General features: G+C 41.9%; 1 protein-coding gene across 4 annotated transcripts in view; it reads left to right on the forward strand.

Annotated features, from left to right (window-relative positions):
• ESR1 (estrogen receptor 1) overlaps nucleotides 1–25,558 on the forward strand; it is a 346,832-nt gene that overhangs the window by 100,795 nt on the left and 220,479 nt on the right. The gene's annotated exons all lie outside the window — the stretch shown is intronic.

A 25,558-nucleotide genomic window follows, 5' to 3' on the forward strand; every position in this document is an offset into this window, starting at 1 on the left:
GCTCAGGACACAGGGGAATCTAGGACACAGAGACTCTTTGAGACCTAAGTAAGGATTGTTTTGTGTCCTCAGTTTTTGTTTCTCCTAAGAGATATATTTTGAGCCCCCCCCCCCCGTTTCCTCTCATTTCCGCTTCTTTTCCTAAGGACCTGCCGAAGGCTTAGGTGGGTGGGTGTGGAAACACCTGTTAGAGTTTCCCAGGGGACAGTAATGCACCTGCAAGGTACTGAGTCTTTGGTTGTTCACAGGTTGCTGAATCAAAACCAGCCCACTGTAGGCAGGCTTTGGCCGCTGGCTCGGTGTTCTTGTTCTGGATGTAGTTATAGTTAGAAGTAGGACTAAGGTGCAGCTTGGCCCCAGAAGGCATCGAAGGATGAAACCATGGTATATCCCAAATCACCTTTAACCCACACCGGAGACTAAAGTGTCACACAGCAAAGTAGTTCCGGGCCCAGATTTCGAATTCAAGATCAACAGTAATCGAAACTATATATTTACATATATATACATATACGTATGTATATATACATATATAGGTATATATACACACACATACATATGTATGTATATATATACATATATGTGTATGTATACACACATATGTATGTATATATATGTATATATTTACACATACATATGTATGCATATACACACACATATATGTATGTATATATGTATGTATATACACACACACACACACATGATTCAAATTAATCTCACTTGCTTTAATTCAGGGTTACACTGAAAGAGGCAGATAACTTTTTCTCTTGATCCCCAGCACCCGTTCCCCCTGCAAACCAAAGGAACAAAATACAGCGATTAAGTCTAATTCATACTTTAGAATTTTCTTGCTGTTAAGGACGATATTGGTAGAATATGAATTCCGTAACCTTATGATGGAGTTCCCAAACTATTTTCTTTTCCATTTAATTTTCAGTTCTCTTTTTGCAAATTAATGCCAGTGCATTTCAATGGGTACTAATGAGGGTGCTCCTTGGCGGGTTATTTACTGCCTTGCTAATAATTACAAAGTGAACACGGGAAAATAAAGAAGAGATCACATTTTATTCAGCATCGCTTAGCATCCCCGCGGCAAAGAATCTCACTAGAATATACCCTATCTTAAACTTTTACTCCAAATGATACTCAGCTACTTTAACCCCCAGCCCCCCAAAAAAGAAAAACCAACAGCAGAAAAGAGATTCTTAAAATAAAAATTATACACAGGTGAAATTCTGGGTGGAAATCTAGTTTTAGAAGGATTTTCTTACTTGGCTTATTAATAAAGGCGAAAGGGATATATGTATGCCAGTTTTTCAAATGGATGCTTTATAGTAGTTTTTTCTTTTCTCTTTCCTTTTGTTATTTGAATAACTCCGGATTTTTTTTAAAGCAAATAATTGAACAACATCTTAAAAAAAACCCAACAACTTTATTCTTCCTAAGTACTTCTCAATAGTTTGGGGGCTGAAAACTGTGTCTTTTAAAATTGCTTCTCACAATCCAGTAGATGATGAAGTCATTTTACTGGGTCTAAGTTTTAAAAATGGAACAACCCCTAAAAGAACAGTGTCTTAGAGTGAGTGATTATGCAGTCAGGGCAGGTTCGAACTTTCGGAGTCTATATGTGCTAGACTAGTAAAACCCTGTCATACTGTGTGGGTCAAGGCCAAAGAAGTTTGGAAGATACAGGCCTAAAATATATTTAGGAGAAAACAAAAACATTTAGGTAAAGTTGATGTAGTTTTATTTATATAAACAAAAACCCTAATTTGTCCATCTTCACTTTATTTTTTTCCATATATGTTACCTTGGTGTCTGTGGGCCATTAAAACTAAGATTTATTATTTCAGATGGTGGAATGGGGCTGCTTTGTGGGTTCTTCCCCCATACATATTCCGTGGGCTACAGGGATGTTTAGGGAATTTGGGTGAGGCTTGATTTATTTAGCATCTACATGCTGTGGCTACTTTTTCTGTTGGCCGCAATATGCAGCCATATTTAGGTATGAGGGGGTGTAGCAGGTAAACTAGCTTACGGCATGTAATCAAGGGAGAAACACTGTCACCATTGAGGTAACGTGTTACAGAGACATGATCTGTCCCTAATCAACAAGCTGTGGTTTAATAGGTTGGGTCTCACTGAGAATATCGCCAACGCTATTTTCTTCAGAATTCTTTAAGTTTCAGATAACTTTGAGGATTTCAAATAAAGTTAAAGGCGAAACACTTATGTTCACCGCATTTAAAAAAAATTCAACATAGGTGTTTAATGTTGCCTGGATATTTTAAATTTAGTCAGTATGTCTAGGAGCTATGCTTCAAATCAAAACAAACAACTTAAGAAACAAGCCGTTCACATCAGATAATTTGGACCCTGTTGTCTGTATAGTTTGGAGAACTATTTAGTCTGTGGTGCTCACTGAAGACTACCTTTCAGTTTTGAGGAGGTCTAGGGAGAGAGTTGAGGGTTTCCCGTGATTCCTCACATGCACTTGAATGAGCCGGCTGCCCCTTTTTCTTTTGGCCCTTACATGCTTTAATCATTTAAATTGCTGCTGACTGCCTGCCACGTCAAATCGGTCTAAGAACAGTGTAAGGAGCCACACGCATTGCTTGGGACAGAGCGTATGCTTGGATGTGAACAGAATCACACATCTTAGCATCTCTTGTCTTTTGTCACTAGCCCCATGTGACTCCTACCACCTTGGAGAGAGCTCTCAGGAGTAATTGTCACTCCAATCTTACTTAATGTCATGTTCTTTTAACTTGGATCCCAGTTTCCAGTGAATGTTTTTACTTTTTAATGCATCTATCTATCTATCTATCTATCTATCTATCTATCTATCTATCATCTATCTATCTATCTATCTATCTATCTATCTATCTATCTATCTATCTATCTATCTATCTATCCACCCATCCATAAAGTTGCTAAGTTCATAATTTGAGAGAGTTTTGGTTTCTTAAACTTTAAAACAGAGAAGGCAGGGGCAGCGGACAGCTGGGAGAACGGCGAACCGTATCAGTCTTCCGGTGATGGCGAGAACACAGGGCTTTCCACAGGAGACTGCTCATGTGAAGGCAGTATGTAAGCCACACGAATGTTACATGCTTTTAAAATTACTTCACCCACATTTGAATAGCTGTCCGTACATTTGTATGTACTAAATCAAGAGGAAGAGACAGATCTGAGTGGCCAAGAGTTTCCTTATAAACAGCTGAGTAGTGGTAAAACGAAATGTTTTTTTTTCTCCTGCAAGCCAAATCTACTTTTCATCGTGAACATGTGTGTTAGAATATCCAATGTCCAACTGATCATGTGAAAAGTTTTACATGAGGAAATTCTCAGATTTGAGTCATGTTCTAATAAACCCTATACATAAAACGAACCCTCTTATATCTTCTCTGTAATGTCAGCTTTTTTTTTTTTTTTTTTTTTTTTTTTTTTTTTTTTCATGTAAGTTTTAAAGGTCCAGGTTGAGAGAGCATTGTATGGAGTTCCCCCACACTCCCATCCCGGGAAGAGGGAAGCGGTGAACTGGGAGAAAGAAACAAATTAACGTTTTTTTTGGGGGATGTTGCGTCTCAGTTCACTTCTTCAGGAAAAGAATACAGAGAATGGCTACCTTGTCTAGAACCAAATGTATCTATCCAGGGAGAGTAGATAAATCCAAAAGTATGGCTGTTTACAAACCAGAGTGAAAGCATATAAGACCTCACCAAGAGGAGGCGGTGGCTCATCAAAGTTACTAAGGAGTCTTACCTCACCGGTCCAGCTCTTGCAGTGAATTGATGGATAGTTTTGTTTTTCAAAGAGCTCCCCTTTTATTCTGACCTTTTACTTCCCAGTGTTCAACTGGACGATAAGGGAGACACCTTTATGATATGCTTGGTCTTAGGGAAATGGAAAAACTAATTGCAGTGTTTTGTGCCTGAAGAATATTATTAGGAATTCCAGGAATACATTTGCCCTAATAACTAGCGTTCAAAGAGATACATACTTAAAGATAGTTGATTAAAATTCGACAGTCAGAAAGATATGTGTTCGGTTCCCAACTGGCAGTATTTTCTGTAGTTTAATGAAGCAATTTCAAGTGAGTTGGCTTAAATAATAAGGTTGCTGTGACCATGTGTAAGTGATATGGTTAAGTGTGATGGTGACCTGAAATGATAGTGTGGAAGATGGTGGTGATGATGGTGATGGTGGTGATGATATTGACAGTGATTGATCAAGACAATTGATGGTAATGATAATGATGAAGATAGTTACAGAATACAAGGCTCTGTCTGAGTACGACCATGTAGCGTCGAGATGTTTATCCTATACAGACTAAAGTCTCCTAATGCACTTGATTTATTTTATTTGGCTATGATTTAAAAGTCAGAAAATTTCAGTGATATTATCAATCAAATTAATATTTTGTAAGTCTCCTAAACATGTACAACTGCTATGTAGGAATGTCAAACTTCCTCAAACTACAGACAAATGTGGGATTCCCATCATTTAAAATTTTAGGGAAACACATATTATTATGAGTTTTTTTCCCACACTTCCCCTACCGCTGGACTCAGTATGGTCATATGGGCATTTCTTCCCCTGTAATTTTCTATTTTTTAGAGTCCTTATGCATGACCCTTAGAAAAACTGCAGAAGTTCACTTGGTGTTAGTAAAATTTGTCAACTAATGCTCAGGAATAGGCATGCTAATGCGAGTCTGTCGGGCTGGAGAGTGGAGAAGGGGCTCTAGGGCTCTTCGCTCTCCTTTCTCTTTGCAGCCATTCTAGTTGCTCTTCAGCCTTTGCTCATTTCCCATTTCCTGAAGATCAGTCTGTTTAGGGGTCCCAGCAGTGAACTGGGGGTGTCCTCTCTTTTCAGCAGGCACCTTGGTTGTTGTTGCTTGACTCTTTTACAGTTTGAGAAATTATTCTAAGACCCCAAAAGCAAAAGACAATTATTACTGATTTGTTTTTTCATAACTAATAATCTCAATCATTAGGTTAAAAGCAGCTTGCTGTACACTGCCTGCTTCTTTACCCCCTGATCATTTATATTTCCAATTCTTTCTCATATTTTCTTGTTTCCTTTGTCCTATCTTCAAATAAATAACAACTGTATACTCTTGAAGAAAGCCTCTGGCTCTTCCCTATCAAGATTTTCTTTCTTTTTGTTTCTTTTCTGTTTTGGTTCCATCTCTTTATGCTCATATTTCTCCTCTTCTACCTTTTCTGACTTATTTACTTTTAGACCGAGTTCATCTGTTATTTTAACAACATTTGGAACAGGCCTTGAGACTCCTTTCTACTATAGGAAATTCGATAGTGCGAGGCTATGCCTTAGTAACTCAGAAGGCTATTAACTAGATGGAGAATTCCAAAAAGGATCTCCCGCCTCAGCTTTATGGACAGAAACTTGAAGGAAAATAAGAGAGCAATTTCCACTTAGTAGAATATCTTGGCTAGTTCCTTTATTCCTCTATTTGGCTCCCCTGTTCCAATCTGAGAAGAACATGGACGCCCTATTTTACAATAAAATACACGTTTGCGTTTTCAGCCAGTCATGTGATGGCACTGCCTATAACAGCTTAGAGACAGGTGAGAGGATCTTACCGACTGACATTTCAAATTCAGTTTTTTTCTTTTTTTTACTTTGGTGGGGGCACCGTCTATGACATGGAGATAACTAAAAATGCAGTTTGGGCCATTGTTCTGTGGGATTCTAGAACCATGTGAATTTGTGCAAGGCATTTATGCTAATTTCCTACACCCCCCCAAAAAAAAACCCCACTCATTTCGAAAGCAGTTTGAGTGTACCTATGATTCATTTTACTTATGTCATGAAGGTATTTAAATGGTGCTTTGTGGAGAGGCTGTAAAACGTCCTTAATGCTTTGTTGTTGGGAATATAATTGATTTTAATGATCTTTCACGGAGATGAATTTTTGTTTTGGGGGTAGACTTTGGAGTATTTCTGCCAGGATATTTCCAACAATGTGGAGTAGGAGAACGCATTTCCTAATTTGACTACAAGACACAAGGTAGTTACATTCAGAAGTTGTTTTCTTTACTTATAGGAAAGGGATTGTGGGGCCCTGGAAAACCTCTTTGGGTTGTAGGAAGCAGGATCTTTGAGCACTGAATGCTCCTAACAGACACCACTTCTGATTTATGTCCATTTCCCTTATCCAGGCTGTGGATATGAATGTGTTGGGAAGCTGTTGGGAGATGTGGCCGGTTGTGGCTGGGTTGTTGGGAAAGGGCATGCAGGAAGGACTTTTTGATATCTTCGGAAGAATATGGACAGTCTGTGGATCCCTCCCTCCCTGGAGGACGAGTACACCAAGAAAGATCCAGAGGGCATTCCACACACAGTCAGCCCATTCTGCACACAGTCAGCCCTCATCATCCACCACAGATTCACTCACTCACTCACTGAAATTGATCCAAAGCTCCAAAAGTCAAGGGAACTGATGCTTTCCTGCTGTTTTGCTGACGCGTGCGGAGTGACAAAAACTTGAAGTCATCTAATAAGTATTTTCTTTTCTAAGGTATTTTCTTCTTGCTATAAATGTGTCCTTTTGAGGGTCTATTAGTGACAGAGTGTTGGCATTTTTATCTGATTTTTTTTGTATTTTTTCTGTGTGTGATACCCCTAGGCACTGTGCTGAAGTGCTATCTAGTGTTTCTCAGTGCCAAAGGCTGCCCGAGATGAGCTGTGAGCTTATAACCAGGCATAAGCTATAATCTGGTCGAGTGAGTTCGATGTTAATGAGTCAACAGTTTATAGCAAAGGAAGTACTTTGAACAGAAACACACATGAAGTAATGTTTTGTATTGGTCCTTTGGTAAACTGTGGCTGGAGTCTCCCAGGGACCCATCCTGTTTTCCTTTCAGGGAGTTAGTGGCCACTAACTATGCATTCACAGTGACTTCATAGAATGTAACTACCAGGAATCATCAAGGGCTTGATAAAAACACGTGCCTGGGAGCCAGGCAGCCCGTGTCTCTAGTCTGCCTTGACTCTTGTCTCTCTGGGATCTTTGGCAAGTCACTTAACTGTGGGCCAAGGTGTATTCACATGAAAGAGGCCAATTGAACAGGAACTACATTATTTTAGATGTTGTGAGGATTAAGTGAGTTCATAGATATCTAGTGCTCAGGACATGAACTTGCCAATGGTTTTGTACCAGCATTTTGTATATTTCTTTGCCCCATTCTCCTACTCTTTCTCTTTCTCAGACCCCATTTTTCTTTCCTTCTTTCTTTTTATTTTCAATAAAATCTTACTGTATAACCAAGGCTGTCTTTGAATTCATGGACCTCCTGAATTCTGAAACCACCATTCCTAGCAACTTTTATTTCTTCTTTAAAAGGAACTAGAGAGCAATCCACGAACAATGAAGAGAGGAGCTCTTTCTTGTCCTGAGTCCAGAGTGTTTGCCCTTCTGATTAATTTGCCTACAAGGAACCAACTTTAATACCCTATTGTGATGAGGAGTTAAAGTTTTTCAACCAGAAGGAAGCAGGAAGCTAGTATTTCTTGAAATCCTTAGAATATGCCAGGTACTACCCTGGCAAAGAACAAAACAACTTGCAACCTCCAAATAAGTGAGAGTCATTCAGTTGATAAGGACAAGGGCAAGGCATTAAGTCTAGCAGTGAAGCAATCTTAGAGACAAAGGGGTGAGGCTGAGGCTGAGGCTCAGTTGAGCCACTTGTAGGAGAAACTGTCTTGTGCAAAGCAGGGAGGACGGTCTTCTGTGACTTGGGATGAAGGGATGCCTGCAAGCATCTACAGGGCTGGCTTTTCACTGCTGGTAGGCCTGGGGTAGGGAGAATGGTTGCAGAACCATCTTCCCATCTTCATTATTAAGAACTGATTCAGACCTGGGCCTCAGAGGTTCTAACCATCGCTCTGAGGCTAAAACTGGACAGGCAATTCAAGAAAGCATGAAACTGCTCTTTAGGTGTTTCTGCTCGGTAGTGCACTGCTTTGGTGTTTCTGTAGATGTCTCTGTGACTGTCTCCACCTTTCTTGTCATTTCATAGGCATGGGTTTTGTAGGACAGTTTGACATATGGAGTCATGGAGGTGGTGCAATGGTTCTTGGTGGCTTCCAAGGTTTTGTTACCTTTGAAACTTCAAACTGAACTCTTGACTAGTTGACTCCCCAGTGGTCCATACCCTTCATCAGGTATGGATATCCAAGGTAGGGTCAAGAGGGCACAGAGGACAAAAGTGACTGTGGCAGTCCTTTTTGTTTCTCCTCTTTTCAGAATGAAATGGAGGCGGGCCATTGCAGTTGATGTAGACACAAAGAAGAACAGGAAGATGTGGACTTTCACCACAGGATGAGATGAAATTAGGAAGTAACCTAAAGCCATGGATGCAAGCCCACACCCACGTTAATTACCCCGCATAGTCTGAATTTTGCTCCATGCTTAGTTAGGTTAAGGTGATGTAGGGTCTTGTATCTACTGGAGAGCCAGTAGAGTTCTCTTTCATTTAGAACTTTCAGAGAGTTACCACAGCAACAGGCTGTTAGCAGATATGGCCAATATGAACAGCAGTTCTTAACCTGAGGGTCAGGATCCCCTTGGAGATGACCCTTCATAGAGGTCCCATATCAGATAATCGTTCATATCAGATATTCACATTTCAATTCATAATGGTAGAAAAATTACAGTTCTGAATTCTCAACGAAATAAATTTTATCAGTAGGGGTCACTGAAATATGAGGGTCTTAGCATTAGGAAGGTTGAGGACCGCTGTTCTAGAGCCTGCAGCCAAATTTGTATTGGTTCAAGTGGTTAGCTGCATCATGAAATCTAGTTGAACATCTGGAAAATTCCTAATTTCAAAGCCTTATTTTTTGTCATATTTTTTTAAAAAAATAATAATCACCTCATTGTAATGAACTCACAGATAAAATGATCACACAATGTGATTACAGTTGCTTCTCAAGCAGCCACTTTGACACTCCCAAACTCTACCCGTCTTGTGAACTCCTGCACAGTGGGCTGGGCTCTTCTGAAGCCACAGAGCTCCGATTAGTGTTTTACACTTTCACTACCAATGACATTTTTTATGTACTTGCCTGCAACAGAGGAAAACATTTGTGACTCAGATAAAACTAGAAAAATAATTAGCTTTCTATCCCCCCTTCACAAGTCCTTCTGCCTATCTTCTGCCACCCTTTGGCACCTGATATTGTCCTTTCTTGGTGTCCTTCCTCAACGTTGCAATGTACCCACACTTACAAGTCTTTAATACACAGGAGGACTCTATTTTATCTTTCTGTCATGAAATACTTGAAAAATTAGCAATGCGCTTGGAATGTGTGATATTCTTGGTGTCTCTCCCTTTCTAATTTTGTTTTTGTTTCAAATGACTAATTTGTCAGATGGGAAGGGGCACTAAGGGCCTGTATCTTGGCACGTCAGCCCTGTGCTCTGTCTTCTAAGGCTTCTTTCCATATTACTCAGTCCTCAAGCCTGCTCCCTTCTCAGTCATGATGTCTAGAGGAATCTTAGAGATCTGTATACACATATCACCTTGGGTGTCTTCTCTAATGGCCACTTTCCTTTTTTTTTCACAATGCAGTATTTCTGTATTTTTTTTAAATTAATTTTTGAGAAATTCAGATAGTGTGTTTTGACCATACTCACCTTACACAGACCCCTTTCAGATTCACCTACCACTCATGATCCCTCCTGTTTTCACACTCTTGTTCTTCCTAAATAGCCCCCCCAACCCTGATTTGTATTTCCTGTGTACTCATGGGTGTGTTTCCGTCTAGAGGAATGTGGTTGGCTTACTTACCAGGAACTGTATCATCAAAGAAAACTCTCCCAGAATCCACCAGCTGTTAATAGCCAGGGGCAGGGGCTTGGGAGTCGCTTTCTCCTCCATGCCAGAATGTTGACTGGGTTTCATGTAGGTCTTATATCGGTAATCATGACTGCTGTGAGCTCATCACAGAGCACGGCAGTCTGTCATATCCTGAGAATATCTTTTGCTCTGCTCCTCCCAGACCTCTGGCTCTTAAAATCTTTCTGGTGCCTCTTCTGTGATGGTCACTGAGTCTGGGAGAGAGGGATCCATTTGTGGCTGAGTGTTCCATGGACATGCTTTTTCTGCACTTTGGCCAGTGGTGTGTTTCTGTGCTGAACATTATCTACTACACGAGCAGCTGATCTAAGGGTAGAGAGATATGAATTCAGGGGGCAGTTTGCCACTATGCCCATTTGGCAGAATAGTAGTAGTTAGTTCACCCCTAGGGCCAATGCTTCCTGACCATGGGGTCTTGGCCTGTCACATGCCAGGCATGTGGAGTGGGCCTCAGACACAACCAGAAAGCAGTTGGTTATCTTCATAACATTGTTGCCACTGCTTCACCTGTAGACATATCCTGATATTTGGTTGTTATTGTACAGTAAGGGTCTCACAGGTGGACAATGACTGTGCTTCTTGATTAGAAGGACCTAGACCTCAAATAATAAGAGGTTGTCACCTGCTCTCCAGCCTAGGACACCCCAGGTATTGTTTCAGGTTCTTAGGAAATGGGATTGATGAAATCAAACTAGCTCCCCCACCTAACTTATCAAATCCAACCTTCTTCTAAGAAGTCTGTGTTTGATAAGAGATGGCTAGCAAGTTCATCCAGGGACCTAGGGACTTCTAGAAAATTCAGTCTCTTGAGATTTCATATTGACTGACTGTGATTGACAGAAGGGTGGTGCCAGTCACTTCCTTGTGTGCCTTTAAATGCACACAGACATGACATCATCTCTGATGTCTCTTGTGTCACCATTTGCTTCCTTCCTACGTGGCTGGTCCTCCTTTACTGCTGTTGGGGATTCTGCTCTCTCCCTCCACTTCAGATTTTATCGAACAATCTTTTAGCTTGCTGCCAGAATACCTAATTTCAGGCTTGCCTATATGCTCTGCCCCTTCCCTGGGCTAATAATGGCCTCCAGGGCTTTTCAGTGGTCATAGACTGCATTCAGGCTCTTGTCACTACATTCCAGTCAGTCTCCCGTGATCGCTTCAAGAAGCTCTTTTCCAGAACTATGTACTCCTTGCCTCTTCTTTGTAAGGACCATGCCACTGGGAAGTCAAGGCTCAGCTTGGATGCTGCCTCCATCTAGAATGTTTTATAGTGTCTGTTGTATGTATTTTGGCCTTTTTGTTATGGCCGCCATGAGATTTCTATTGGATGTAAAGAGATTGGTCACTTCTATCTGTTCACCAGTTTGTCTTAGAGAAGTAATTTCGTAGGTTTTGTTACTTAACTGACCAATTTATTTATTCAACAAGCACCACAGGATTTCGATTAAGTCCGGGATCCTACAGCAGATACTGAGGTCTGACACATAGTTCTCAAGGAGTTAGTTCATAGTCAGGGAGTCTATGAAGAAATGACAGTGAACCACGAATCCTGTTAAGTAAGAAACCACTAGAGGTGCTATGGAGATCAATTGACAAATTAGCCAGTCTTCGTTGACTGAGGCAGAGGTCACAGAGGGTTTGATTGCACAACGGACACTCACTCATCTAGAAGTTTTGAAGAATGAGATGCAGCCACATGTAGGAGCTGGGCAAAGTCGTGAGCAGATGCTGAGCTTGGCTTGCTCAGGCAGGGTTTCCTTGCAACCACTCAACCACTCAGACCAAATGCAAATACTCAGACAAAAAAGTGCTGCCCTAAAAAAAAAATAGGTATATTATTAAGAACCAAAGAGATAAATAAAAATATCAACATCTTGTGTGCTTGGGGAGCTTTGGGTGTGGTGTACTGGGGACCTTGTTGATAATGTTACAAAGATGATCTTGTTTAGCTTTTATGCCCACCTTCATAGATAGTAGGACTATTATATACCCATCTATGGACAAAGAAACTAAATTCAGAGAGGGGAGGTTGAAGGTCACAGGGATTCAAACTCTAGAAAATGAAGCTGAAACCTTAAACAAAGCAGAATGTTCTGTGGAAAAAGTGACGGGATAGCTCCTGCCTCGGATCAAGTCACTGGCCAGTTGGTCTGTTGTTGGATGATTGCAATTCTTTATCTCTCAGTTGTGACAAAGCTTTAATCTTTGACTGTGTCCTGAGGCTGCTGCTTTCTGTTTTATGGGAAATGCCTGTTTTTTTATGATGCTTACTAAACACATGTTTAAACAATTTCCCATTAAGTAGGGGCATGTTTTCTTGTCTAATATCAGAAAGAGCTATTAAATGTTATCCTATCAACACTGGCTGATAGGGACCTTATTCATTTCGCTGCATGTGAACCCAATCTTAGAATTTAAAATTGGGTTGGAATTAGAGTGTTCCTTTGGTCCAACCCTCTGTCCATGTTTATAGGCTTATAGGGTCATAAAATTACAGAGTTTTTAATCTAGAGAGGAGGGTAGATGTACTGCACATTTTTTGTTTGTTTGTTTGTTTTTTTTTTTTTTTTTTGTAGAGTTGAGACTACAGGTTCTCAGCATTTTAACCTAAAGAGAGACCTTAGACATGATTTCTCTCTATGCTTTCTGAAGTCTGGAGAGGCAAAATGACTTTGTCCAGGTTCTCTAGCTTGGAGAACAGAGTCAGGGCTGCGTCGAATGACTCCGGTCCACACTGTCACACTGTTAACACACAGAAGCATGGTCAGTCCCCATTCACCCAGGGCTCACCATGTCCAGCTAATTTCTGTAGTTCAGGCATTTGCAGCGGCAGCTCAACAGCAACAAAGTGGAATGAGGAAATGCTTGGGTCCTGTTGCTCAGTAATTAAAGTGATGGCTAAGGCTAGTGCCCTGGCGGCACCTGCCCAGACTGCCTATCTGTTTAATTGACATACAGCCCATGTGGAAAACACTAACCTCTGTTTGGAGGTGAAGATTCATTTCCTGTGCTGAACTGTAGATTTTCTTCTCTTAGTCCTAAATTTCTGTATCTTGTTTACTTTTAATTGAATATTCTCTTTCTTGGATTTTTTAAATCTTTTTTTTTTTTTTTTTTTTTTTGGTTTGTTTTCAAAGCTTAATGTTAGGGATTACCTTGTCAGATTTCTCTAGAGCCTCATACTGACTCTTTTCAGATTTCAAAGGCAGTTGGATGTGGCTTTAGCTCTGCTCTTACCAATGCAAAGAACAAAACCTCTGTCAGTTCCTTTTAGTAACGGTGAAACTGAAGAAAGCCAAGTTATCTCTGTTGAAAAATCACATGTCTTTCCAGAGACTAATTGCCAAGCCTAACACCCATTTTGTACTGTTTACTATTAAAAAATTTTCCCTTCTGTGGTTGAATATTGCCCCAGAAAATGAAATGTAAGTTTAATAAGAACAACAATAGCTGGAGACACATGTTAGGTGTATAATTAATGTTCCTGATAAATGTTTAACACATTTATTGTGGCCGGTGGTTTATAACCGCACAACAAGATGACAGCTTGTTCTGTGGAAATTTCTATTTACCAAGACAGGGCTCTAGACTCAAGGAAGTGAACAACGTTGCTTCCCCCACTCTAACATTTTTTAATGAGTTAAGGAATTATCAGAACTGTCAACTTAAGTATTTGAAAGGGCTTCATTTTATATTTCATAACACTCCGAAGAGAGCAAGAAGGAATTAAATAAGTCCTGATTATCATTTTATGTCCTCTCTGTGTGAAAGCAAGATTACTTGGAGAAGGACATTATATGAACTTCTACGGGTTGGGTTTTTTTTTTTTTTTTGTGAACAACTGTTGATCAACAAGTATTTTCTCTCGTTTTGAAAAACTTACTGTATTTTTCAGGAATGTGACTTCCACTAGGGGATTGATCAAATTATTCCTGGGATATGTCTAAGGGTTCTTTAGACACAGTGATGCTATGTGTAAGAATGCCAGGCCAATGGCAAGTTATAAGTCAGTCCTTCATGGAAGATGATTATTTTCATCTGAAAATCAAAGTATTCCTCTCCCTCTCCCCTCCCTTCTTCCCTCCCCCCGCCTCCCTCCCTCCCTCTTCCTCCCCCCTTCTCCACTCCTCTCTCCCTTCTTCCTAAAAAGGTCTCACTCATATAGCTCACAGTAGCTTTGAACTTGCTTTATAGCCGACCATGACTTTGAACTCCTGGTTGGTTCTCATGCCTCTTACCTGGCCAGTGTTGGGATTACAGGCAGCTGCCACCACATTTATTTTATGCAGTGCTGGGGATCAAACCTCTTGTTTGCTAGGCCAGCTCTCTAGCAGTTGAGTTACACCTCCAGCTGCTAGGCCAAACCTTTCCAATGGGTTCTACCAAAGGATGAGAGAAGCAGATAGACAGAAAATAAGAAAGGAAAAGGAAACCCCAGTGCCCCATGGAATTTCACTAGGGAAAAATCTTTTTTAGTGACTGTGGCAGTTTCAAGGAAAAATGTCCCTCAAAGACTCGGGTGCTTTAACACTTGGATTCCAGTTGGTAGCACTGTCTGGGAGGTGGCTCTGGCAGACGGCAGGCTCAGGGGGTTCATAGCCACTCTCTGCCTCTGTACTGTATTGTAGTTGAAGATGAGGTCTCTTGACTTGGAACTCCTGATGCTTGCAGTGATGAAGTGATACCTCCCTGTCACAATGGACCATTAAACCTCTGAAACCGTAGATGAAAATAAATTTTCTTCCATGGATTGCTTTTGGCCATGGTGTGTGTGTGTGTGTGTGTGTGTGTTTGTGTGTGTGTGTGTACAATAACAGTAAGGTAGTTAATGCAGTGAATTAACCTAGGTAGACCATAGGGTACAGCACTCTACCTCCCAGATAAGTAGAGCAAACGGGTGAACATTAATTTAATGTCACAAACCACTGGTCCAGGAGCATGCTCATCACTCAAATGGGATTTGGTCAGAGAAAATAATGAGTAAGCGTGTGATCATTAACATGTTCTACCGCCGAGAGCTCAAGTATGTAATTGTGGCCATTACCGCCCATCTTTATTACCTCCCTTAAAAGTGTCAGGCTCTTGGACTTCCAGATCAAACGAAAGTTATCATTTCAGACAAGTACCGAGGAACTTGCCAACTATGCCTCAGGTGACAGTTTAAGAAAAATTATTTGTTTATTTTATCTGAAATTCAAATCTGACCATTGCCTTGTATTTTATTTCTTATCGTGTGGAGGTAAACTGATGGCCTTTCTTGAATGGCCTATTTGTTGTGTTTGGGCTTTGAAACCTGGTGTGTGTGTGTGTGTGTGTGTGTGTGTGTGTGTGTATGCACATATATCTTTTGTGTTAGACAACACTTTCTAGTTCCCTTTTACCTGAGTCCATGGGTTGATAGAGAGGTTCCCACTCATTTTTGCTCTTTTTAACCATGAGAGTGAACTCAGACAGATCAAGCATGGGCATTGTTGGTCTTCAGATAATGATAAATCCCGATGAGTATATACTTTGCTAGTTATAAAGGTAAGCAGAGAATAAGGAAAATATCACAATATTTTCTCGGAGAAATCAAGGGACAGGGATTGGTAAAGAAGCCTTGCTTGTAACTGAAGGTCACTGAGCACTATAGAAACATTTCTTTCAGTTGTCACAGTGTGGTTCTCTCTCTCTCTCTCTCTCTCTCTCTCTCTCTCTCTCTCTCTCTCTCTCTCTCTCTGCCTAATTATCAGATTTCATAAAACAGCATTTCAGAAATCGAATCTCTGATATCTCTTCCTTAGAACGAGGAACACTTATGAGAAAGGAGCACACATTCCTCTCCAGGAGGCACTAATGAGCGGGGCACTCCCAGCCTCCCCCTGTCTGTCTAGTTTGCAACACTTTGAGCTGGTTGACCTGTGGTTGAAGAACTTGTACTTGGCTGTGGCTTGAGAGGAGACTTGCTGTTTGAAGAGCTGTATGTGTGCAAATGGGAGAGCCCCCATGCACAGTGGGGTTAGCAGCAAGTCATGGTCACAGTCAAAAGAAACAACCGCTGGGTACAGACCGAGTAACCGTCTTTGTGTGGCTTTCTATGGTCGGTTCTCTGAAATCTCTTTTGATTTAAAAACACAGAGAAAGGGAACTCTGAGATAGCTCCTTTTACTCTGCTCTGATGCAAGGATGTTAAAGGGTTCCCAGAAACACATTCCAAGACGTTTCTGGGAAAGAAAGTTGGCACAAGGCTGGAGGTGTTGCCACCATCATTTCCAGGTGCTCAGAAAACATGTGGCCTCAGTTCATAGCCGCCCAGCCCAGTTGATCATGGGTGAATAATTGGCCCCACGTGTGTGCTGTATTTGAAGAAAACACTGGAATTGGGGAAGACAGCGAAATCCAAACAAAATATGGGGAGGGAGAAGATGAAATCCATGGTTTCTCATTGGGCTTGTCTCTGAACTGTGTAGCATTTTATAGCTTGTAGAACTAACTTATCGGACAATCAGAGAATTTCTGACCCAATAAAAGGTTTGTGACGATTGTCATGTACAAGAGAAAGAAGGACACAGACTGTTAATGTTGATTCTCCTCTGAGCAAGGCTGGACAGAAGAGAAGTGGTAGGTGGACACCTATGCTCTTACACTAGGAGGCTTCATGTTGCTTCTGATACCACTGTGTGGACAAACCCATCGGAAGAGCCTGGATGTCCATTTCAGACACAGAGACTGGTTAGGCTGTGACATCTGTGCTGGCGAGGGGGCTAGTGACAGGGATGTAGGCTACCTTTATTTGCTGCTGTTCCTCAAGCTCAATTTCCTCCCCCCTTGTTTTATTGAGTTTGTTGACTCCCTGTGCATTCCCAAGGTCCTTCTTCTTAACTGTTGGAGAGCATTTGAAGTCCCTGTCAGCAGGCTGATTTACTGTGACCCACAGAGCCCGTTTGACATGCCCCCTCTATATCCACTTGCTATCGCCAAGTCTCCAGCTAGCTTCAATGGGTGGCTTACTCAGTGTATTCACTCTCAGAGTGCATTCAGCGAGCATTGATTGACTAGGTACTGTATTCTAGGCACTGTTCTAGGCCCTGCAAAGAGAAACTCTAAAGAAAACCAGAAGGATGACCCAAAGAATCAAAGAAAAAGAAGGGGAGGTTTTTTGTAGGTTTGAAATAGTCTTAGTTTCCGGAACTCTGTCAACAATGACTGAGGGTAGAGATTTGAAGAAAAGAAAACCCAAGGTAGCAAACCCACAGTAAGTGTAATTCAGGGACTATGGCTCTGTCTAAGTCATCAGGACTGGCTGGAAAGAAGCCTGTTAGACACACAGGGTTGTGAAGAAAATTAGGGACCAGGTAAGGTACAGAATGAACAGATTCCTCCACAGCTCAGGTATCTCATGGCGACAAGGCCAAATCTTTACATAATCAGAGCAGGTACTCAGGCAGCTAGTCATGGGCACAAAGGGCTCTCTCAGATGTGGAAATCATGACTAAACATCCAGAGTTATGCTTCCTTGATTTTTCCTACCTTGTCTATCAGAATCAAGTTCAAAGGGGGGGGGGGAAAGGAACGTTTCACTCGGCACAACCGTGACAACAGTCCCCGCTTCATTCTCAGAAGACGTAGTAAGTTCTGGAGTAACCAGGAACTGTTTACAAATAGGTGGCGGTCACTTGGAGACACGGGAACATGCACTGCCCACTGTATGCACAGGTGTCATAGTGAGTGAAGGTTGGGTTGTTGTGTGGACTTGTGATTATCATCTCTCCAACTTCGGAAAAACAGCGTTTTTTTTTTTTTTTTTTTAAAAGAACATCTCAACCTTTCTCCAAGTCTATGTCCCCTGTGTCCCCGTGGCTTTCCAGCTGCATACTTCAAAGCCCTGCAACAATTAACTGCCGATTCTCACACTGCATACCTGGGCTCTTGTTGCTTTCTGCCAGGAGCATCCTTTCCCAGGGCCTGCGAGCCCAGAGCGCGTGTCAGCCACGTGAACTCAGTGGCCTTCTGCTACAGCTTCACCTTGTGCACACTCGTGCTTGGTGACACACTGGGCTCCAAATTCACTGTGGGATTCTCTACAGGAGGCAGCCAGCCAGCCTGTGGGAGGCAGTTCATGGGGATTCCATCCTGTTATATACAGCACATGCTCTGTTCTAGTCCTTTAAATAATACAAGGTATCTTGAGAGGTTAGATAGTAAACGTGGCCTGACAAGGGCCCCATGGCCTTCCCCAGATCCCTACCTGCAAGAGAAAACTATATAAAAACAGATCTTGGTAGGTCACTCCTATCTAGTAGGGCTTTCTGAACCCCTCTCTCTGAGCTTTTAGAGAAGTCACTAACCACGTGACCCAGGTCCCCTTCCTTTTTTCTTTATTCACCCTTCCCTCTAGGTTCAGTTTCCTTTTTTTTTTTTTTTTTTTTTTTTTTAATTTTTAAAATTTTGCCTCCTATTGCTAAAGTGACCAGCGTCAGAGTTAGATGTATTAGCAGTCGCTAACAGAATGGTTCTTCCTGACGGTTTACCTGTGCAGGTCTGGGTGGTGGTGAAATCATGGCTGGAGGAGTCAGGAGGAGACTTAACTGAGGCATTTTCCTCTCCCCCACACCTCTCTTATGCACTTTGTTACTCTTAGGAAAGAATTCTGAGAAATGGGCTGTACTCTCATGGGGCTCATTGAATACATTCTAGCTGGCTGCAGCTGTTCCTGCTGGTTGGAGCCATGGGAGAGCTCAGTCACACACATGTGGTGCCAGAAGGCGTTCAGGAAACACAGTCATAGCCTCTTATTTTAAAGATAAAACCAGGCCTAGGGAGGTTTGCTTATGCCGTACAGCTGTTATTGGATAGGTTTCTGTCTAGACCTTGACATATCTCACTCGGTCTAGAACTTGGTTATTCCAGTCCATGGCCCTGCTCCCTCCATCCCGAAGTTGGCCACCCTTGCAGCCACCGACTCTCTTACAACATCAGGTTCCCAAATGAGTTTTTTTTTTTTTTTTTTTTTTTTTTTTAAAGCAAAAATTCCCATTTGCAATTCTGGACATGCTTGTGCGAACTTTTATGTGATGGCATATTGATTCTCTCTCCTCGATGGAATAATAAATAAAACGATTTACAGTTCACCCTCAAAAGCAGGCAGGAGGCCAGTGGTTAAAAGGGGGCTGTCTTGGGTCATTGCTGTGTGTGTCTAAGTACATATGCTCGTGGGCCCCGCCTGTGTTTGCGTTTACTCGGGGACCAAGGCTTTCAGAATTCCGTGATCCGCTTCCCAGGACGGATGCTTCTCTCTGTCTCTTTCAGATCCTCTGCCTTCCCTGCCTCCTCCCTGTCTCCATTTCCTTTCTATAGCTGTCCATTCCTGGCTGGTCCTCCACAGCCTTTTCCTTAGTGCTGCCAATAGGTGAGTGGGCTTCTTAGCAATTCAGGACACAAGCAAATTTATTCCTCTAACAGATATCACATTACCCGTGGCAATTAGACCGGACATTAGACTTTTTACTCTTGGAAAAGGAAGGTGTGGAGTCAAACTGCAGCTCTCTCTCTCTCTCTATTACTTTCCCTCTTTTGTGTTCTCTGCACAGCCTTATTCTTACCTCTTTGGGCTTCTGGACCTCGCCATTCATTAGCGCTTGTAACAGATTGTGTGAGCGAGAAAGGGCAGGTGATGAAACTCAAATTGGGTCATTTGGTTACACATTAGTAAGTGACAAAAGATAAAAAGATATCGAGCAAATGGGAGTTTTTTCAGGGAACTCGAGACCAGGCGACTCTTGTTTCCCATTAGTGTGGAAAATCAACACTTGCTTGTGTTTTGGGGTGAAGACATTTTTCTTAAGTGAGTGGAAAAACCTCTTGACATTTCATAAAGAGCCTTACTTTTGAATGGAGAATGCTAATTTGCTTTGTGCCGAAAGTCTTTTAGAACTCTTACCTGTGGGCATTAATGACACACCATTTTCTATGTGCTTGTGAGTTAAAAGAGCTATTTCCTAAACTAGGTGTAGTGGGGCATACATGTTATTCGAACACATAGGAGGCTGAGGCAGGAGGATTGCCACGAATTTAAGACCATTCTTGGCTACATACAAGTACCAGGCCATCCAGGATTATGCTGATAATTCATGTCTCAAAAAAATTCCAAGTGATGTTCTCAAGTCTCATTTTAGGAAACACTGAGACGAGCATCAGTGAATTTCTAGCCCTGAACTCCATTTTCATGGAACTCAATAGAGTTTTCAACCTTTGCTCTGGAAATTAAATTAACATTTTCCTCTCAGAACGTATTATTGGCCTTGTAACAAATAATTACAGGCAATTACTGATGGGATTTATGAGTCTATGGATGAGCTCCTAGGCAATGACCTTGTTTCCAGATGTGAAATCTTTGCCTTTGGCTTGCAGTGCCTTTGGGTGGAGCTCCTAAGAATGGTGGTTTATGGAGGATTCTGGGCCTCTGGGTTCAGATCGCCTTGGACCTTAACTCCAGAGTTCACTGACTAGCATTGTAGTCCCATCTCTGTGACTGAGTTACTTGTTAAAATAACATTGTCATCCTCATGGACTTCAGGAGGAACATGAACAGCCAAGACCACAGGAAAAATCTGTACCTGCAAAAAAGAGTAATTTCCTGGGCCCTACTCACCCAAGAGATGCACAGATCCTGTGAAAGTTGACAAGGGCACGGGGATGAAGATGGATTGGGATCTGTTTCTCATGGTAGAAGCTTCACTCTTGCAATACTGTGTAGGATGGAGGTCTGAGATAGTGCGGTGGATGTGGAATTGGGAAGGCAGGAGAGGAAAATCACTGTGGCCTGCCTTCATTCAGGTTGCCAATCTTTATTAGTCATCCAGTTGTGTGTCAAGCACTAAAGAGAAACTTTTTTTGTGGCGAGTAAAGTGACCAAGGTGTCTGTCACGGTGAAGGTAATGGCTATGCTGTCAACATACAGTCAATAAACCCACCAAGGACAGGCTCATTGAACTCATAACCTGTTTACACATTTTGTTGTTTCTCTGTGTAAGTCTCTTCCCAAAGTACTAGGAGACATGAAGTTAGCATTTCAAGGGGGGGGGATAGATGATAAAATAAACAGGCTTAGATCAGATTGGCTGTGGGGATGTTGAAAGATCTGTCAAGGAAACAAACCAGTAAAGGTATAGAAGGTAAGAGAGAGTCTGGTGTGGATGGGCTGGGAAAGTGGCTGTGGGAAGGGGGTGCTGACCTACACTGTGGGGACTAGGTTACAGAGTAGAGTGTGGGTATGTGAAATCATAATCGATGGTCTAGCTGCGTCAGTGTGCTGGCATCTGAAGCTAGGTGAACAGGGGTTCTGGGGCAATATTGTCAGAGGCAGGCAGGGGACAGACTGTACCAGGACTTTCACATCTTGCAAAGATCTTTTCTTATGGCCTGGTGGGAACCCAGTAAATGTCTGAATAAGGAGTGGTGAAGTCCTATGATACAGAGAATGCCTCCAGGTCTGTGACAAAGGGACTGATGGATCTTGAGTTCTTTGGAGGGAAACACACTGGAGCCCAGAAAGGATGGTACCTCCGAATTACCCAAGACTAAGGTGGTCCAGGTAGAGGAAGCAATAGGTTCAGAGCCTTAGGCCCACATGAAGGCAGGAGGAGAAGCTCTGGGAAGAAGCTCCAGGTTTTCTGCTCTGTAGGCAAAACGGTTGAGGTCAAGGCATAATAGAGAGTAGACAAAAACAGTTATGCCATGGGTCTGAGGCCTAAAAGAAGACATGTGAGGGAAATGGGTGTGAGAGCTCACATCTTAGTTTCTATAAAGATCTATATGTTGATGGAGAATGGCAGATCCTTAAAGGAAGAGCCCTGGGTACTGTCATTTAGAAGCCTGGCCAGGGAAAACCACAAACCACAAAGCATGTGGGGGGTTGGGCTTGAAAAGTAGGTGTGAAGAGCCCTGCTGAGGGCCAGTCAGTCCTGAGAATTCAGTTGAGAAGACAGTGTGATCTGGAGTGCGTAGGACAGGTCTCATGGATGGTGTGAAACTAAAGCTTAGGTTCCTGGGGCAGATGGGATGAATTCATGTGACATAAGGTGAGCTGTGTCAGAGATGGATTTGATAACATATTGCTTAAGAACAACAGAGAAAAGTGCTGGTTAGAGCAGAAAAATCAGGAATATGGGATGAACTCTGCTAATGATTTTACTTTTTTTTTTTTTTTTTAAAGAACTTGTCTTCTTGGTTTCTTACTGTCCTAAGAACACAGGGTAGAAACATAAGAGTTATTTTATACGCGTGTTCCAGATAGTTTTAGGATTTTAATCACTCTAAAACTGATCCATGACTTCCTGAAAAGTAGCAGTCTATACCTAGATGACATAAGGCATGATTGTGAGAAGTCAGTGTGAAGTATCTAGCAGGACGGACCTGGGAGGCAAATGGTCATTAATTCCAATTCAAACATTGTCATCGATTGCAGAGACATGAGCGACTGAAAACAAGGAATAGAGAGCAAAGGTCAGAGTATTGTGAAGAAAAAGTTACCAAATGTGAAAAGGGGTTAAATATGGGAGGAGTATTTAGTAAACATTTACTCAGAACCTACTGTGTGTCACTTGAAATACATGAAAAAGACATGATTTGTGTCACATTGGAGTTTGCCTTCTATGGGAAGAATGTGTATTTACATTGAGTATTCTATTACTATATATTACAGTTGTCATCTACCTGTGTGACTAGAAACTGTGATGAATGCCAGGTTAAGAGGGTGGAGGGAACTTTAGTGTCCATAGCATGGGGTAATGGCTTTGATGAGAAAATACGAAGTTATCTTAATAACATCCAATTAAACTGTTTTCTAAGAAGTGGACATGTGGATGATGTTGGTTCTTCTGAAAAAAATTTTTTCTAGAATCTAAGACTTTCTGCATTAAAAAATAATAAAAAGGCTAGGCTATCAGAGTAGTAATAATTTTGAGTAACTGGCACTATTATTTAGGGTTGGGGAAACAGCAGTGTTTGAGCTTCAAGCTTCTTTTTGTATCAATAAAAATCTTTTAATTATTCTATTATGTAATTGTTTTGATCCAAGAGAGTCTCTTCTCTGGACTTTGTACAGGTGCTTCTAGATTTTTTTTAGTATGTTGACTATATCTTCTTGGTGGTGGGATGAGCTCCTGAGAACAATTAGAAATCAACTGATGTACTATATGAGGCAGGTGGGTTTCCTGTTTCTGTAGGTGAATTTATGTCTCCTCCTCCTTTTCCTCTTCCTCTTCTTCCTCTTCTTTGATTTCTCTTGCTTCTGTCCACCTTTCCTTACCACTTTTCTCTTTCTGTGCTCTATATAATTGCAATGCTTTAAGGATTTCTGCATTATTCGGTGATAAAGGTTACTATAAGAGAAACAATTTTTTAAAGCAATTTTGCTAAACAGTTGATTTACCTTTTACTTACCACAAAGACCTGGTTAGACTTTGTGAGGCTTCCATCCAGAGAGACAGAACCTAAAGGAATCTTGAACATGGAGACGGTAAACACAATGGATTTTGGTTCTGTGAAAATCAGGTGGACCGGGACTCTAAAGCTAAGGGAGTTAAAGAAAGATTGATGGCGACGTAGCTGACATACTTCCTACCAAGGATGTATGAGGCTGACTGTGGCAGATCTGTGTGATAGGCACATGGACCATGGCTGGGTCGTAATCAGCAGAAAGAGGTGGGACTAGGACCTGTCATAAGGCTTATCTGTTGGATTGGATCTAATCATAGGTGCTCAGTAATCCCATGTTGATGTCAACTTCTTATAGTCTAAATCTGACCCAAGATGTGGACCTCTTTATGATCTATAACTCTGATCTGGTCTGAGCCTAGATATGAACTCCTCTTGCCATTGTGATCAGACCTGAGCTAGTACGTAAACTCAGCCTTAGTGTTTCTGTTGCTGAGAGAAAGCACCACGGCCACAAACAACCTGGGGAAGAAAAAGTTTGTTTCAGATTTTAGTTCCACATCATGGCCCGTCACTGATAGAAGTCATGGCAGGAACACAAGCAGGCAAGGAACATGGAGGCAGGAGCTGATGCAGAGGCCATGGAGGGATGCTGCTTACTGGCTTGCTCCTCATGGCTTGCTTAGCTTGATTTCTTATAGAACCCAGGATCATCAGCCAGGGGTGACACCATTCACAAAAAGCTGGACCTTCTCACATCAAGCACGGGCCAGTCTTGTGGGGACATTTCTGAAATTGAGGTTCACTCTTCCAAAATGACTCTGCTGGCTTGTGTCAAGCTGACATAAAACTAGCTAGTACATCTACTGTTGTGATCAACTCTGGTGTAGACATCTTCCCAGTGACCCATTTATATGATCAGGTCTACATTAAGGTGTACACGTTTCCTAGGACCCACCATTGGGGTCTGGTTGGCTGACCTACCCACCTGCCTACATACCTACCTGCATTATTATAAGATCTGTTTCAGACCTAGATGACTCTTAATGATCCAGCATTGTGATCAGTTCTGAACCCAGATATAGACTTTCATTCTGTTGCTTTGTATTACAGATGATCAGACCAATTTCTTTATCCTGGGGACACAGCTCTATGTAGACCATTGCATCTCACTGGTTTTACCCTTGGGATATTCTAGTAACTTGACTACCACAGCGAGATGCCATAGGGATTTGCAACCCATGGGGAACTCTCCTCTGCTCTACCCCTGGATCTAGTTGAAGTTTTGTGACAATTTTCTAGAATAAAGGTGGGCCCAGTTAGTATAATTGCTAATGTTATATGCTTGCTCTCCTTCTTGGTTGACACACTGCATAATGGGCAGTAAACATTCCCTCTTCTTCTTTGGCGTGCCTTCTGCTTTTGCAGCTGTGTTCATTGTTGGGCTTCTGGCATTCTGGAGTCATCTCAGAGTTACGTCTAATGAGGAACACATTGCTGAGGGCATGCATCTATTGCGGCTCTCCAGAATTTTTGTCGTTTATTTTTTACTGACACCTTAGACACGGATTTTTACATATTCCATTTATATTGTGAAAATGGTTGCTCCACTGATCTGTTTATTGATGAATTGATATACTATTAGTGCTCACTGACTCAGTATTTGAGCTGAGGCACCATGAGAGAGATGGAATGCAGCCAGCAGAAAGAAGAATGCAGCTTCTAGCAGAAGAGGCCAAGTCCACGCAAACCTCTGATGTTTAGAATGAGGAAAAGCTATTTCAAGGCGCTGAACACTAAGGGTGGATGCAGGAGAGGGAAATGAAACCTTAAAAGTACCATAGCTTCCTCCTCACAGCCATTGGGGTGACTGCAAACAAGAGCGACAAGAAAACCATCACCAAAAGGAGCTAGCTAAATACAACAAATGGAAAATGATGTTTGCGCTGGGTGGAACCATTTTGGGAGTACTCATGACAGATACTTAATATGCTATAAATACAGGACCAGGGAAAGGGTAAAGTGCTTTCTCAGCAAGCATAAGGACCCGTGTTCAATACTTGCTACTCATGTATATCCCCGAATGATGTCATGTGTTTATAATCCTGGTGCTGAGGAGATGCAGACAGGTAGGTCCCTGGGCTTTCCTTCCACTCAGACTATCCTATTGTGCAAGCGCCGAGTCTCAGTGAGTGACTATGTCACAAAAGGCAAGGTAGATGGTTTCTAAGGAACAACTCCCGAGGCTGACC

The sequence above is a fragment of the Micromys minutus genome (genome assembly GCF_963924665.1).
Source record: "Micromys minutus genome assembly, chromosome: 30".
Classification (NCBI taxonomy): Eukaryota; Metazoa; Chordata; class Mammalia; order Rodentia; family Muridae; genus Micromys; species Micromys minutus.